At 36.7% G+C, this 16,580-nt stretch overlaps 1 long non-coding RNA gene across 1 annotated transcript in view; it reads left to right on the top strand.

The window, feature by feature from the left end:
- Positions 1-10,012: 10,012 nt before the first annotated feature.
- Positions 10,013-16,580, top strand: part of LOC133097171 (uncharacterized) — a 781,850-nt gene continuing 775,282 nt past the window's right edge. The window contains exon 1 of the long non-coding RNA XR_009701997.1: positions 10,013-10,437. This is a non-coding gene — a long non-coding RNA (uncharacterized LOC133097171). The remainder of the gene's footprint in view (positions 10,438-16,580) is intronic.

Genomic DNA, 16,580 nt, shown 5'->3' with positions numbered 1-16,580 from the left:
TCCAAATATGACTTATAAAACTAAAAATTAAAATAAATGAAATTATTGTCCTTTACCCTGGGTTTCTTTATGAAATATCTGATAGGAGCATATTTTTGTAGTTAGAACACTAGTGATTTTAGTTTATCAGAATTAAATTTGAAATCACATAGTCATCAAGTTAATTTAAGGCAATCATTTAACCATTATGCACTCAGTATTTTGGGCTGTATGATTCTCATTCTGTGCTTTAAAACCCTAGGCTTTAGTTGAGAAAATGTAGAGTGATTCACATAAGTTATATCATGGTATTTCATTATGAAATCTCTATAATGCACAATCAATAGTGTGCAGATATGCATCTCTATATGAGATTTAAGAGTACTAACTATTAAAATGTTAAAAGAAAAAGAAATATATTTTTAAATGTTCTACCATTTATGTACTCACATTATGAGCTATTTCTTTTCTACTTTAAAACCTTTTCAATTAGAATTGTTAAAACCTAAAATTTTAGTTGGCCATTCAATTTGATGCAAATGTACCTTTTAATTTTTTAAAGGTTATTACTGGAGCACAATTCTGTACCATTTAACTGAACTTAGAAAAACAATATGCCTGTACAAAACATTCAAAGACCACATATTTGAACTTTCTTGAACTTTTTTATTTCTGGCACTATTCAGTTATCAATTTGTTCCCTTTATGAATGGAAAAAATTTTTGTCAAGAGAGACATAATGTGCAAAGTGAATCTTTACAAATTTAATTACAGCAAGAAGTTCTGGAGATATTTAGAAAATATGGAAAAGACTTTCTTCAAAATTTAATTTTGCAAAAGCTTTTCAAACAAGGTGAAACATTAGTTTTACCATCTTTTACTATTTAATATATACAGCAGAAAATAAGGTAAGATGAAAAATAGAAAAGTTATTATGAAACTCTACTTAAGAGTATTGTAAAAATTTGCATATAGTAATTACTTTGATTTATTCTGTATATGTTCTACTGGAAGCAATGGGAACACTTAAAAAAAAAGGACTTACCTACTCTCAGAATATATTTCAAAGCCATTTTAAAATTATATATATTTAAAACATACTTCTGGTAATGAAAATGAATCATTTTATTTTAGCAAATACAGACATACAAAAAATTAAAATAGTTCTAGTTATTACAGTGCATATTATCTTTTTCTTGCATATATAATACAATATTAGGACAGATGAATAGATACACACATATATATATCCAGATATACAGATACATATATATGTATATATAAGTATATACACATATATACACACACCTACATATATCTTTTGCATTAATTAACATTATAAAGGGAAAATGATGCTATTTTTAAATAATTTTGAGAAAAAATATATTTACTATTAAATAGAAACCTTGGTGTTCAACTGTAATTTTTGGCATTATGAATTCTGCTATTTCTGTTGCATTTTGCTTTCTAATTCTGATGTTATTGACTAATTTGTAGCTTTTTACAATTTAATTTTTACCTATTTCTTTCTATGTCTCCCTCCTTCTCAGAAAGCTAACTTTAAAATTTTACACTATAGTCTATTATCTACTTTCACTTTTCTGTTTTTATTGTGGCTTCAAAAGCACCTTATATTCTTAATTTTACAAAGCTTATTGCAGGTGTTTCTGAAATTTCTTTCTATTTTCTGTTTCTTTTCAAACATTGTTTCAAGTGATAACTTCCTCCACATTCCTCCCATTATTTTACAAAATCTTCTTTACTCATCTTTAAAAGAGCATGTTGATAACTGGGCCAAAATATTTCTTTGCTTTTATTACTCGTTAGCCCTTGCTGCCACCTACTGCAAATAGGAGGAACCTACTCCCCTTGTTTTAACATCCAGCAATGCTGCTTATTCATGATACTTTCTGTTTCCTACCATTTTTCAGTTTCCTTTATTGCCTCATGGCTCATCCTTATCCCTAGAAGTGTAAGGATTTTAGTGAGTTTTTCCAGAGTATTCCTGCTTATTTTCCTTGACACTGTGCTACATTCTGAAGGATCAAATTTGAAATTAGCCATACATATTTTATTTGTCTATAATTCTATAAACAAACATAGTTTATGGACTATGAATTTCTTTTAATTTTAATAGTTGAGAGCACCCTTACTAAATTTCCAGAGATTTTGAAAAATATTTTTTAATTTAGCATTTCATCAATAATTTCAGTTTGGAGTTTTGACAGGCTGAGTACTTAGACATCTTGCTGACATGTAGATTTCTTTGAATATTCTGTATTACAGTGTTGGTTGCAAGGTTGCCTGATGAATTTGATTAAATTTTCCATGTTAAATCTTTTAAATCTAATCATGTGCTCCCAGACTTCTGAATTATGTTTGTTTATGGGCATATGGGCATTAGTCATTTAGCTGCACTCCGCCCCCACCTTCCTCCCCCCACCCCTTACACACATACACCATCAACTTTGCATACAATAAGTTCTCACAAATGTGTTCTCATCTACTTTGCATACAATAAGTTCTCACTATGTCCATTAAAATTTGGTACCCTCCGTTTTACTACACCGAAAGACATATAAGATGTATTTAAATAAACTATATGATGGTCTTGTATTACTTTTGGTCCTAAGTGCCACCTATTATTGGCACAATGGGATACAACAAAGGATGGATAATGTGGTTAATATCTTTTTTGTCTGGATGAGTATATTCTAGATTTTTGTGTCTCATGGGCTTGCATAGGACTTATTAAGTAGAGACTGAGGGGAGAGCTTTGGATATAAAAATATCTGAGAAGCACTGATTGGATTCCTCAAAAATAATGTGGCTTTCCATAATAATTTTTACATTTCTCCTAGAGAATCAAAGTGAGGAAAAGTGTTTATAGGCGTTTTTACCAAATAAATCAATGTTAAAATAAAGCATTTTATTTATTAGATAATATTTTATTAATATTTATACTGTATAAACATTTTCTTCTGAGAACAGATATTATAGTTGTCACTAAAGATTTGAAAATTTATTTAGTTAAAACTTCAATGTAAATAATATATGTTATGGGATTTAGGAAAAATAATTTTAATATAGAAAATATATTTACCCTATTTATATTAAAATCAAGCTGGTACCCTTTAAAAATAACTTAGGACTTTAAAATCAACTTATAAACTATGTAACCTATATTTGTCTGGGTGAAAACATTTGTGTATGTATGTGTGTGTGTGTGTGTGTGAGTGTGTGTGTGTAAAACCACAAAAAATTCCATTCTCCTTATGGTATTGTATAAGAGCTTTTGACTGTCCGAGGAAATACAAAGACTAAAAACAAAAAAGTAATAAAAGTGCATTCCAGTCTTTAATACTGGGCCCTTCAAAAGCATTATTGGGAGGCCCTGATTCATATCCCTCAGTGACACTTCTACAAAACATAGTGTTTTTCTCTTCTTTCCAACTTTCCCACATCTCATAGTTGCTTGGGAGATTCTTACTTTATAACTGTGTTAAATCTTATCTCTCTCTGTTTCCCTAAATCCCTGATCTGAGTCTTTTCATTCCCAGATTGCTTCCACTTCTCTAGTTTCTGCATGACAGAAGCCTGAGAACAAGGGGGGCAAAAAAGCCGTAGAGGGCAGGATAGGAACTGGAGCTGAGCAAGGAAAATATAACCTCACATTCTCTGAGTGTGTCTGTAGGGGTGTGTATGCATGTGTGTGTCTGAGAAAAAGAGGAAGAGGCAGGAGGAGATTTTGGTGGGGAACACACTAGCATTAATAAATCCTTTCCCCATCACATTCATATTCATGACCTATATCCCTATTATGTTCACATTTTTATAGCTTAGATGAAACTCAGATGAGAATTTTGATTACTACTAGTAGTGAAACAACTCATAAAGATGATGCCTCACTAGCCATATCATCTCTTCACCCTTTCTTGAAGACTCCCTGCTAGAAGTCTTTCCTGATTCTTTCCCCTTTTAAGTATAGCAGTGATTGTTCAATGACTCATTTAAATTTTGTTTAAAGATTTAGTTTAATACTTTTCTCATAAAAGATAATGAGACGGGGCTCATGAAAACACACGCATTGTAATTGAAATAACAAAAACACTAAATAATACACACACACATACACACATATGTGTATATATGAAATGTTCTTACATTAAAAGTATTCCTTAAATTATGATAAGGAGGAAAGTTGCCTGGAAATAGCAGGACTTCACTCATTGGTCATGTAAAAATGAACATTTCCCCTGCACTGGGTTTAGTAGCGTAAAATGGGGAAGAAGGTGAGGGTGCTGCACCAAGTCATCTTGTGTTGCGATAGTGATAATTACATGGAAAAATTAATTTTAAAGCATCTATAGGATTGCTGTTTTGATTTACGTTAAATATCCTTCCATAAAGAAGAGAGAAGTTTCTAATTTGCATGTCACCTATAAAATATAGACTGCTAAAAAGCAGAGTCCTATATGATACGGTCGTCACATTTCTTTCTTTTGCTTCTATTTTAAAAATCCACAATTTTAATTTTTGAAAATATACATAAAGCCTGTGATAAAAATAAATGCTAATATAACTTTTTGTCCTGGGGTCAGCTAATCCACCTCAGTTTTCTGTGTTCCATGTTTCTTAGGTCTAAAATTTAGACAGTGTACTGCTAATGACCTTTAAAAAATTTGGAAAAGTAGTATGTGCACACATGGGGTGTGCACATAAATATATGGTTGAGATCATTCTTATGCCTAATTTATAAAAGAAAATACAAAATTACTCAGGATACAGAAGAAGTAAATTTTACAATGACTTTATTAAGTAGTGATGTATAGGTAAACTCTTGCATTCAATACCTTTTTTTATTAATTTTAAGGTCAAAAATAGACCAAAAATCCATAGGAACTATTATATATTCTCTCTCAAATTATACCTTATTTTTATTAAAGAACTCACTCTGATCCTTGTTAACTTGATTTTTTTTTTAATGCTTGCTTAAAAGAATTTGGTGGATTGTATTCCTTGTATTCATATCCAGTTGTTCTCTTTCCAAGGTATACACATGGGGCATTTATTTTGGGTTATCACTTGTAACCAAGGTCACCTTTACATCCTCATTATTGGTTTTTCTTTTAATAATTGGAAGAATGGATTCATATAGGCTTCCTTACTCATTTAGTTCTTTAAAATTGATGAAAATTGCAATGCCTTTTGAACTATAGTGTGCTTCATCAAATAATAAATACTAGCCTTCAAAACATATATTACTATTATTATTATTATTTTGCAATCATATACCATAAAACATTGAGATATATGTTTAAGAAAAAGGTAGTTTTACACTTTGGACAAATCTGGCTCATTTAATACACAGAGACTGACACCTCTGTGGAAAATATTAATATATTGTATTACTTAGCTATATAGATCAGCTGTACCATCACATATTTTCTTGTAGTATGTTAAAGTTATTCTCAGTTTGAGTAAAGGTAAGGTTCCAGCACTTCTATACACACTAGACAATATATTAAACTTTGAAATAATTGAATAAAATATTTCTTGTTATCTTTGAACACTATAAATTTAAGTTACAAAAATGTATCAGTCAGAGTACCTGAGGGAAACAAAAGGCACAATCAGGAGTGATTTTTGAGAGAGAGAATTTAGGTAACAGACACTTCCCAGAGGAGTGGCTGGGTTGGAGGAACTGAGGAGAGATACTGAGTATCCTAGGTTTTAACCATAGTGGAAAGCTAAAGGGGTAAGGGAGAAGATAATGTTATTACAGGCACACTTGAGCTGGAACTAGAAGGGTGGTGACAAGAAAGGACTGTCTTTGTACAGCAATGCAGCCACTGCCAGAAAGAACCACAGTCCAAGTTCTAGAGCAAAAGGGGCAAGAACAGCCCCCCCTTTCTTTCCTACTGCCCTCTTCCAGTACCTCTCATTGACAATGCCCCAACAAAAGCCAGGAGACAAGGGGAACCAGGTACATGCAGCTATTAGAGGTTAACCTCTAGGGCACAAAGAAGGGCAAATGAGGGATCTAAGGTTAGGGGGTAGGTGAGGAATAGAGATGATTAGCACAAATGTAAAAATAAGTATATACATTATATCAAAACCCATATTTCCCAAGCATTTAGATTTTGTGTAACTTAGCATTAGCCACATGATAATTTCAGTGGAATAACATCTAAACCATGAGCCGATAATTATCACAAATGACTCCACTCATTAAGGCTCCTTAAATTGGGTACAGCCAAGACATTTTATTTTCTCATTGTGTTTTAAGGTTTCCTAAGCAGATTTCTTGGCAGCAAAGCATGTAGAACAAATTAGGTAAATTAGGCCTATTTACTCAATTAGAACTCTACCCTCACTGACCAAAATAAAAGTTGAAGAGTAGAGGATTATCCTTGTCTCAGGTGGGATAAGTACAAGCAGTCTGACTCATTAAGTGCATGATTTCACACTGTATTATCAATATACGACTGTTTCTGCCAATCAGCATAACTTGAGAAGCAAAAGCTGAGAAAAGGGAGAAGAAATTAAGTGTACACCATTTATGCAGACTGAAGAAGAAAGAAAAAAGATGGTAAAGTGTGAGAGACTACTATTGACAAATCAAACCCACGCATCAGGTGGTCACAGAATTACCCTCTTTCAATTATTGATCACCGTCTCCCTTATAACAGGTTACTTGCTCTTCCTAGTTCCCTTACTGCCCTGTTATCTATATCTTCTTTATTTTCAATTCCACATATGGACTGCTGAATAATTAGGAAGTTTTATCACAATGCTATTAATACATTTAAAGGACATATTAGAACAGGAAATTATTGCCGCAGAGTTGCTTTTGTTGCACTGTTAAGCTTAATTCAAAAACTAAGATAAGAAAGTACTTAATTCCCTCAAAAATCCAAAATCCAAATATAAATTTGGAGATTTCTTCTGCATAAGCAGGCTTTTAAAATCAATTATAAGCTTAAATGTAACATGGCTTACTAAAGTTTTGGTAAATGAAATCGTGGTAAAATAAAGAGAATTTCAAAAGAGACTAATCTTAGATGACTGATATTCAGGACCACCCTGTTTTACCCTATCCCACTTTTTAAAAAAATTTCTACTTCATGTTTGTTATGATTGTTTTAAACACATGGTTCAATGACCAATCTAAAGAGGCTGCTGCCTTTTAAAAGTAAATATACAACAATAACCCAAAGAGGACATTTAAAGCTGCCTTTTCATTTAAAAAAGAACAATAAACCATAATAGGAGGTGAAGATAGTTAGATAATGAAATTGTCTTAATTCTTCAGGCTTGGAGCCATTATCCTCAGGAAAGATACCCCAGTCCAACTCTAATGAATCACTAATAAAATCTCTACAATAAGCTAATCACAATTAACATGTGTGGTGTCATTAAGTGGGGGGGGGGAGAGGTGCAGCAGGAAGGGGATTGATTATAAGCCTCAGTCTTTCATTGTTTTCAGAATCCTGTGTTCTTCTAGAGGACACCAAAAGATAGTTGTGTAGAAGTAAAAGTAAATCAGCCCCAGGGAGCACTGTGAGTGTGAGATGCCAGCTTTGAGTTGAAGTTGAGATGAGTTTCAACTGGCTGAACACCCCCATATAGCAGTAAAAAGATATAGGACATCGATACACTCAGCTGCATCTTGTTAAAAGCTTCCTGCGGGTTGGCAGAATGAAATCTTTATTTAAAATACACAAACTATTGTCAAGGGAAAGATGGAGAAGAGAACACAGTAAAAGGGCCAGATGCTTTGCTTAACCCGCCAGAAGCAGCAGAAAGGGAGAGGTGGTCACACCGTCTTTGCAGCAGCAACAGAAAAGGTGACTAACGCCACCACATCAGCATCCATCTGCTTTTCCCACCGTTTCAAGATGCATTATTTCTTTTATTATTAATTATAAGTGTTTCCGGGGGAGGGCAAATACATGATTACAAATAGCAAGAGCGGAAATCATTTCTGCTGCCACTTGGCATGAGGTACAGTAGTGTATGTAATGAGTGAGTGATGACAGGAAACATAGCAGCAGTGTTCAGCCCCAGCATTTCTCCTACCAATCCACTCCAACTCGCTCTTGGTAGTCAGAGGCTGTCTAACAGAAAGTTCATGTAAAACCATTACTGAACACTGACAGGAAGGAACTGAGACAGGGGTGAGTGGTGTGTATTTGTGCAGAGGGAGAAGGAGGGAGGGAAAGAAGGAGAGAGAGGAAGAGAGAATGAGTTAGTCATCATCTTGCACAGACAACACCATAAGGGGGGCAGGTGCTTTGCATAATTGCAAAGATAGACATGCAGTACACATACACACACACTTGCACGCGCAGGAGAAGTCTTTTTTGGTTTATATCCTATCATTTACAAGAACAGCTTTAAGTGATACTGTGTGCAAGTGAACCTTCTTGAATGGGTGAGCTCAGAGGGTTTAAGGTGGCAGAGCAGGGAGCTTGGTAGGGGATGGGTTCAGAAGAAGGGTCACTCCTGAAGAGCAAAGGGGCATGGCAAGCAATGAAGCAGGCATGAATAGAAAAAGGACCCTGGGGAAAATGTCACCTATATTGATTAAGCTTTGTTTCTCTTTGGGAGAAAGTGACATTTCTGCTATTAGGTCATGGACAAATAAGTAGATGGCTCACTGCTTTCTGTTTGTGTCCATAGTGCTTACAGCACGTTTGACTAGAGGGTACCTGGAAGTCTCTCTGTTGCGTTATTACAAACAGGATAATTATTTTGGCTTTTTTTTTTTTTTTTAAAGCACCGACGTAGTGACATTGCTCTCTCTTTAGCAAGAAAGAGAGAGCATTTGTTGCCATAGCTGTATGCTCTGATCAGACATAAATGATGGTGGTGTGATAAGCTTTCTGCTAGATTTCTTTCATCCTGCCCACCCTCTTCCCCAGCTCCAGTCCCCTTTTCTAGCTTTGCTCAGGGGACCTAAGTTCCTCTTCCCTGGTATCCCGAGTCTGTGGCACACCACCTTAGTGGCGTTGGCCGCTCTATGGTGGGGGACTGAGCAGCTGGGGAAGAAATTGCTCCCCCAATGCCTGTCCGCGTCCTCTCCTCAATAGCGAGGCTGTTTCCCAGCAACTCTTTCACAGGTTTTTCCCTTCTCAAGTACCACCTCGGCAGAGCCCAGTGTCTCCCTCAATCCCGGCAGCCAGGCTGCCAAGCACCCCATACGACAACTATTGATACATCCTGTATCTGAGATGCAGAACACCCCGGGCGCCACGGAGCCTCCGCTCCCCTTCCTTAACTCTCACTAAAGGGGATTCTTCCCAAGCATCGATCGTATTGCAGAGTAAATCTTTAGCCCTTGCATTTTTAAACCCTCCACCCCTAACCCTAACCGCCAGCTTCCCTCCAAAACAAAAAGCAAAAACACCTGTAAAATAAGCGAAAGCACGCGAACACCTGAAGACGCGCAAGCGGGATTCACACCTGGACAAGTCCTGTGTGGCTTTAGTAGTCGGGAATAGCGCGGGCCCGACATGTCCTCCTCTCCCCGCGCCGACCACTTGACCCCCGAGCCCTGGAATCCCGCCAAGGTCCCGGGGGCGTGGGGTCAGTCAGGTCAGCGCCCGGGCAGCTCGGGGGCGCGGCGCGGCTCCCCTCCTCCCGCCCCAGCCCGCGCCCGCACCGCTGCTGCCGCCGCCGCCGCAGCCGCAGCCGCAGCCGCCGCCGCCGCCTCCCGGGCGGGCGCTCAGAACATCCCGCGCCGCGTCCTCCACGCCCTGGGCTCCCGCCCGCCCGCCCGCCCGCGGGAGCCGCGCCCGCGCCGCTGGCAGCCATCAAGTGGCTTGTCAAGGAAATGCAGGTGAGTGCTTGCGGCGGGGCGGCTGCTGTCGGAGACGTGGGGTGTGTGCCTGTGTGTGCGAGCGGGAGCAAGAGGGAGCGCGAGCTGCCGGGAGATGCCCGCCGCCTCGGCTCCCGGCCCCGTCGCGCCCACACCCGGCGGCCCGAGCGCGTGGGGCAGCGCCTCGCCCTGACGGCGGCTGGTCCCCCGGCTTCTCCGCCCGCCGCTCGCCGGCCTCCCCCGCCCCGCACTCCCTCCCAGCCCGAGCCCTCCGGCTGCTCCTCCCCCTCAGCGTCCTCCCCTCCGCGCGGCGCTGACAGGCAGCCTCCGCGGGGAGAGTGCAGGTACTTTGCCGTCAGAATAATTTGTAGGACCCCGGCGAGCTTGCGGAGCGCCCTCATTTTCTCCTGTCTTCGCCCCCTCCCTCCCGAAAAGAAGACCCCACTTTTGAAACAATCAGAACCCGAAGCATCCGACCAAAGCCAAAGCCCGACGGGCGGCTGTTCTTGTGCTGTCCTTTCTTGCAGTTTATTCTGGGCCTGTGTGGAATAGAAAGACAATTCTTTATTTGACTGGTAGGGGAGAAACGAGAAGACTCCTCAGGGTTTCCAAGGAGGACTGGAGCGGCTGCTTTAGTAAGTAAACTGTGCTTCTGTATTTCTTGTCTTAAATTGAGGCATATGCTGAATGAATGCTTTTCCCCCGATGGTATGGGCGGGCAGTTTGTTCGTTTTACCGGGGAAGAAGTTGATTTATGTAACTTCACTAGTTCTTAATTGAGAAGTGGTTTGCTAAGCTTCTTTCTTTCTTTCTTCCTTTCTGTCTGTCTGTCTGTCTGTCTTTCTTTCTTTCTGTCTTTCTTTTCTTTCTTCTTTCTTCCATTCTCTTTCTTTCTTTCTTTCTCTCTTTGTGTCTCTCTCTCTCTCTCTCCCCCCTCTCTCTCTCTTTCTTTCTTTTTTGGAAGAACATTGCATTCAGCAGACTTCAGTATGGGCAATCTTGCTGGGAATCCGATTTTTTAAACACTGATTGTTCAAGGGCTATGGGAAGCCTGGTTTGTGAAACGTTGGTTGGTTCTAAGATTTAAGGATGGTTTTCTTAAAAAAAGCTTGAGCATTCTAACCCTACTGGTTTCCTTCTACTGCTAGCTTCAACCTCAGCCTTAATCCACACCAACTCTTATCCTTCTCTGACTTCACTTGGTTGCTTGTTTTATCTTTGGTTCTGAAGAGAGCTTGTTAAAAAAAAAGAAAAAATTGGGTCAAGGGAAAGTTAATATAGCCGGTTTGAAAGACTGGAATAAAAAACCCTGCTGAGGTTTCTTTATGCTTGTAGGTAGAGGAGATGTGGAAGAAAATCTGGGAATTTTAGGCTAGTTTGTAAAAAACTGGATGAAATTAATTTGGAGAGGGAATGTGAAAAATGTTTTGGAGAGGGCAGGAGCTGAGGCTGTGACTTTGACACAGCAGGTTATAAATTATGATGGGCTCAGCAGCCAGTGACAGGTTTAAGGTGTCTCCTAGGGCTGAATATCTCTGCATCAAAAACTTTTGCAGGTGGTATTCCTCTTGGGGCTAACATCACCATGTCAGTGGCTGCAGCATTTCTGTAAAAACAAGTAGGACACTCTTCCTCTCTCTGTGAAAGGGTTGATATCTTAAAATTTAAAAAAGAGAGATATACAGTCTAACATTTGCCAGTATTTTGTAATATCTAAATAAAACCTTTGTGTTATGTCAGGAAAAATATAGTTGAGTCAGTCTGTTTTGCACAAGAGGGAGAGAATCAATAACATTTCAGCATTTTTTTTTTCCTTTATCACTGCCAAATGGATTCTGAATCTAATTCTTCTTGCATTGTTACATATACAGTAGATACAGTAGGAATTGCAGTTTAGTTAAAACAGAGGTGATTTTTAACAAATTAAAACTTCTTTGACATAATAGCATTCATACTGACTAGTGTAGAATAGTGATTAGGAAAAGTTTTTCTGCTTTATCTTTAACTTTCAACTTTCTGTGTTAGTATAATATACACTTTTCTAATCATATCCTTTCAAGAGTTAGAAACCAGACTGAAAATTAAAATCACTTATGTCACAGGTTATTTTTAACAAAACACCTTACTATCAAATAATACCTGAGGGCTTTCTTATATTTAATTGCTGATGATGGTAAAGTGAAAAACAATTACCTTTATATTTATTCAAGTAAATATATAAAAGCAGCTAAATTCATTTGGCATTGATTTTTAAAAATTTAGGAGTGAACTAATGTACAGTGGTATAAAAAAGGGAAAGCTCTTTTTAGAGTTGTTATGGTTATTCAATATCAGAAGCTCTGAATATCTTGGGACATAAGTTTTGGGGGTAATGAAATAACAGTAGGACAGTTGATGAATTTGTTGACATGAAGTTACCATACATGGAAATCATTTTGGATAGATATATCATTGTTTCTTGTATATTACTTTATTTTCTATCCAAATGTGTTTTCTTAGACGTATTACTGCTCTCAGCTGCCATTTCTCTCATTGGTTTAAAGTGAATTTAAATAATTTAAAATGAAGCCCTTGGTTGATCAGATTTGAATTATAGCAAATGACCTCTACTCATTTGTGACCTCAAATATCTGAAAGCATACTTGATGTTTGAAAAAATAATTATTGAAAAATAAAAGGTGAGTTTGTACTGAGGTAGTCAAATTTTAGAGTGGTTCAAACATGTTATTACCTATATTACTGTTAGACACATATTCCACAGAAGAAAAGACATGACAGAATTGTTCATCCTGTTTGAATTTCTGAAAGATTTACACTTAACATGAAAACTAATCTGACACAAATTCTGTCTCTAATTATGTCATAGTGCTGAGGAAGATAGCCTGAATTAAAACCATTTCTAGTAAAGCTTGCACATATTATATTTGATCACTGCCTCTGTGTAATAAGAGAGAAAAAAGTCAAAGCTGGATGGGGCGATTCAGTTGTCAGGTTTTTTGGCCACCAGCTTTTTGTGCAATACAGAGGTGGTTGCAACTTTAAAGTTGAAAAAAGAAAGTTGCTGATGTCAGCAGTAATGTGTTTTATTATGCAATTGTTCTTGTTATTCAGATCAGATCATGGCCCTATGAAATACATAAGCAGTCTACAGGGAATGAATGATTAATTCCTCTAAACGTGTGCTTACTAAAGGAGTTCTTACTCATAAAGTGCTGTATACCTGCATTTGCTTACAGTTGCAGTTGGTGAGGGCAAACATACTTTTCTTTCTCTTAATATTAACGTAGAATTTACAGATGTAGTCCTGTAGATATCATTACTTAAAGGTGGTTTTGTAGACCACATGGTCTTACATTGTAGGGAACCCTTAAATGTGGTTATTATTTTCTTAAAACTTTTAATTTAGAAAGTAAGACTTTGTTAAGTAGATGTGATTTTGGAAGGCTAAACTGTGGTTAAAAATTACTTTGTTTTTCCCTCTATGAAATGACATCCTTTCTCTCCTGTGTACTACTAGTAGGGTGCAGATGCAACCTGCAAGGGCAAAGGACATTTTTCTTTAGTGAGGTTAAGTAAAAGAGAAAAGCTAAAATATTGCTGGTTTATATAAAATAATTAGCTGGATACTATTGAAATTTTAGGAATGGCTACTAGTGCACATGACAGTTGTGGCTACCACTGGTGTAAATTGTTTTGCTGTTAGAAAAGTAATATTGATGTAACTTCTGATACCTCTGCATTTCTAAGACTGGCTTATGGGAGTAGGTGGGGAATGGATGGATTTTATATGGTAATTTGAGAGCAGGTGGCCTGAAATGCATGTTACACATTTCAAATTCACCCACCCAAAATCTTCTTTTTAGACATTTCTGAACAATATGTGACTTTCAAAATTGCCTAATTGAATATCTATCAATATGGCTTTATCTATTAATCTCAAATTTAATACCACAAATTCCTCCGTTGTTTGGAGAAAATACCTCAATTTCAGTTATGTCTTTTTGGACTTACACTTATACTGAATTTAATAAACTTTAGCAATGCAAATTATATGAACATATATATTTGATAATGCTAATTTAAAAGTTATGGTGAATATTGGATGAATTGGATTTTGTATCCAGTTGAGTGCCTTTTGAATTCATTTATCTCCTTATATATTGAAATGCAAATTTTTTTATGACTACTGTCAGTTCAGTCAGTTTTAATCAGGCTTTTCAAAAGCAATTTGCCATCCATGAAGAATAAATGGATTTCCACTGGTACAATTAAACAATGTATATGTTAACTGTACTTGCAATAATGGTTATGTTTCTTCAAACCCTTTAAAACTGTGTTGAATGAAGGAAAATGAATGAAGAACCAAAAATGAACATTACCCACAAAGTGAACATTTATGTGATTGTAGAATCAGAAGTTTTGAGTTTTCCTCTCACCGTTATAATTGGCTGTGTGACCCCAGGGAGGTAACCTGGACTCTCTGTACCTGAGTTTTCTTCTCTGTAGAGAAATTGGCCTACAATTTGAGAATATTTCAATAACAAAATCTGAGAAACAAGCTAATGTAATTACTAATATAGTTAGTATTAGTGTTTAGCAAATTGTTGAATTACACTATGGCAGCTTGAGAATCTATGTAGGAGTTGGGGCAGCCATCTTGTTTGAAGGATGGCTAAGGAAATTGTTCTGAAGCCATGTTGGAAGTGCTTGGACACTGTTGCTATGTAGATTGAATGTTTATTTGGAGTGGTTTTAAAGGAGGAGGATGGAGATTATGGAAGGAAGGGGGTTGATTAAATTTTCTCTAAACCACCCTTCCCTCTTGCTACTGAAAGAATATTGTATAATTAAGTGTTTTTGGATTTGTTACTCTATTCAATACCAGAGGGTATGAGAAGATAAAAATAAGAGGAATTGCTTCGTCTCTTTTGACATCCTTTTTACTTCTCTTAATTACTTCATGTAAGCTATCTTACAATGTCATGTTTAGATAAATATGCACAATTGAAGTCAACTCATATTTTTTTTTCTGTGATACCTGTTATAGATGTCACAGCTAGAAGAAACCATAGAAAAATTTATTTCAACCCCTATATTTTAAAGACAAAACTAAAGACTTCAAAGATTAAAAACCATAAAGGTGACATAAATTTCTGAAGTTCACAGAGAGGCTTTCCATCACAGAGCAATAGTATCTAAGATACTACATTGGCAAGAAAACACACGGACAGTCATTTATATACCTGTTAGTAAATTATAAGTTAAAAAATCTCATTGATGATGTAGGATGCATTTCATTTAAAAATATTTTATAGTGATCAAACTTCTCATCATGGAAAATGAACACAGAGAAAGAATACATATGGTGTTAATTTTCAGTGCTGTTTTTAAAATAGAAAAAGCCAATAATTTATACAGTTAAAAATTGTAGATACGGGCTTCCCTGGTGGCGCAGTGGTTGAGAATCTGCCTGCCAATGCAGGGGATGCGGGTTCGAGCCCTGGTCTGGGAAGATCCCACATGCCGCGGAGCAACTGGGCCCGTGAGCCACAACTACTGAGCCTGCGCGTCTGGAGCCTGTGCTCCGCAACAAGAGAGGCCGCGACAGTGAGAGGCTCGCGCACCGCGATGAAGAGTGGCCCCCCACTTGCCACAACTAGAGAAAGCCCTCCCACAGAAACGAAGACCCAACACAGCCAAAAATAAATTAAAAAAAAAAAAAAAAAGAGCTAGGAAGGGGAGGTGGTGGTGGAAATTTAAAAAAAAAAAAAAATTGTAGATACAATTTATCTAGATACAATTCATGTTATTTAACTGATGAAATTGGAAACTTCCTCCCCTCTAAGAAAATCAGTGTGCCCACTCCTTTCCTTTTCTGACAGAAATCTCTGAATGGTAGCAAGTGACCTATATTTTTATAAATGTTTTATGTTTTAAATCATGGGAGACCGGGAGATCATGCTATATTTAAAATTTGTTTACTTTTGAATGCAAATTATGGCTGATTAATTATAGAGAGTGTATTTGTTTTTCTTTGTGTGTATTTGCATGTGTGCCTGTGTGTATGTGTGTGTGTGTTTAAATACATCTGTTCAAGATGGAAATTAGTGAAAATAGTGTGCTTAAAAATTTTAGAAGTGTATATACAATAATTGAGTAGTCAAAGAGAACATATATTAGGGTGTACTGTATCAAATTGCTCTCTGATTAGTCCTTAAATCAAATGAAATTTCAACAATATACCATATTACCAAGGCCTTCCACCTTGTAATAATTTCATATATTTTCTAAATACCACATTATAATAATTAAATATTCTTAATGTTGAGATATATAGAATTGCAGAGAACATGATTGCTGTTCTTTTACATGTGCTATTATGGACCTTACTTACCTGGTTAAGTGTATGTACTTATATTAGGTGCTAAAAAGGAAAGGAACAAATTTGTATTTGATTATAACATGTTTGGTGACTTAAAAGCAGCCATCTTTAACCTCAAATTAAATGTGTATAATTTTAACTGGGATGCCTTGTTGTAAGATTCATTGCATATGTGATGCTATCTGATTTACTTTGTCAAAGAACAAAAAATATTACACTTAAATGCAGAATTAGTGAACTTTTACAAAAAATCCATTTTAAGAATGCAAATATGTAAGCAATCAGCTACACAAGTCTATTAATGCATTTATTGTATTGGGACCCCTGTGAATTATACTTTTCAAAGACTACCCAAAGTTATATTTCTCAAATATAGTTTGTACTGTTGAAAAATAG

Source organism: Eubalaena glacialis, chromosome 9, assembly GCF_028564815.1.
Source record: "Eubalaena glacialis isolate mEubGla1 chromosome 9, mEubGla1.1.hap2.+ XY, whole genome shotgun sequence".
Taxonomy (NCBI): Eukaryota; Metazoa; Chordata; class Mammalia; order Artiodactyla; family Balaenidae; genus Eubalaena; species Eubalaena glacialis.
Note: the sequence above shows the minus strand (reverse complement) of the source record. Positions and strands in the feature narration are given on the sequence as shown.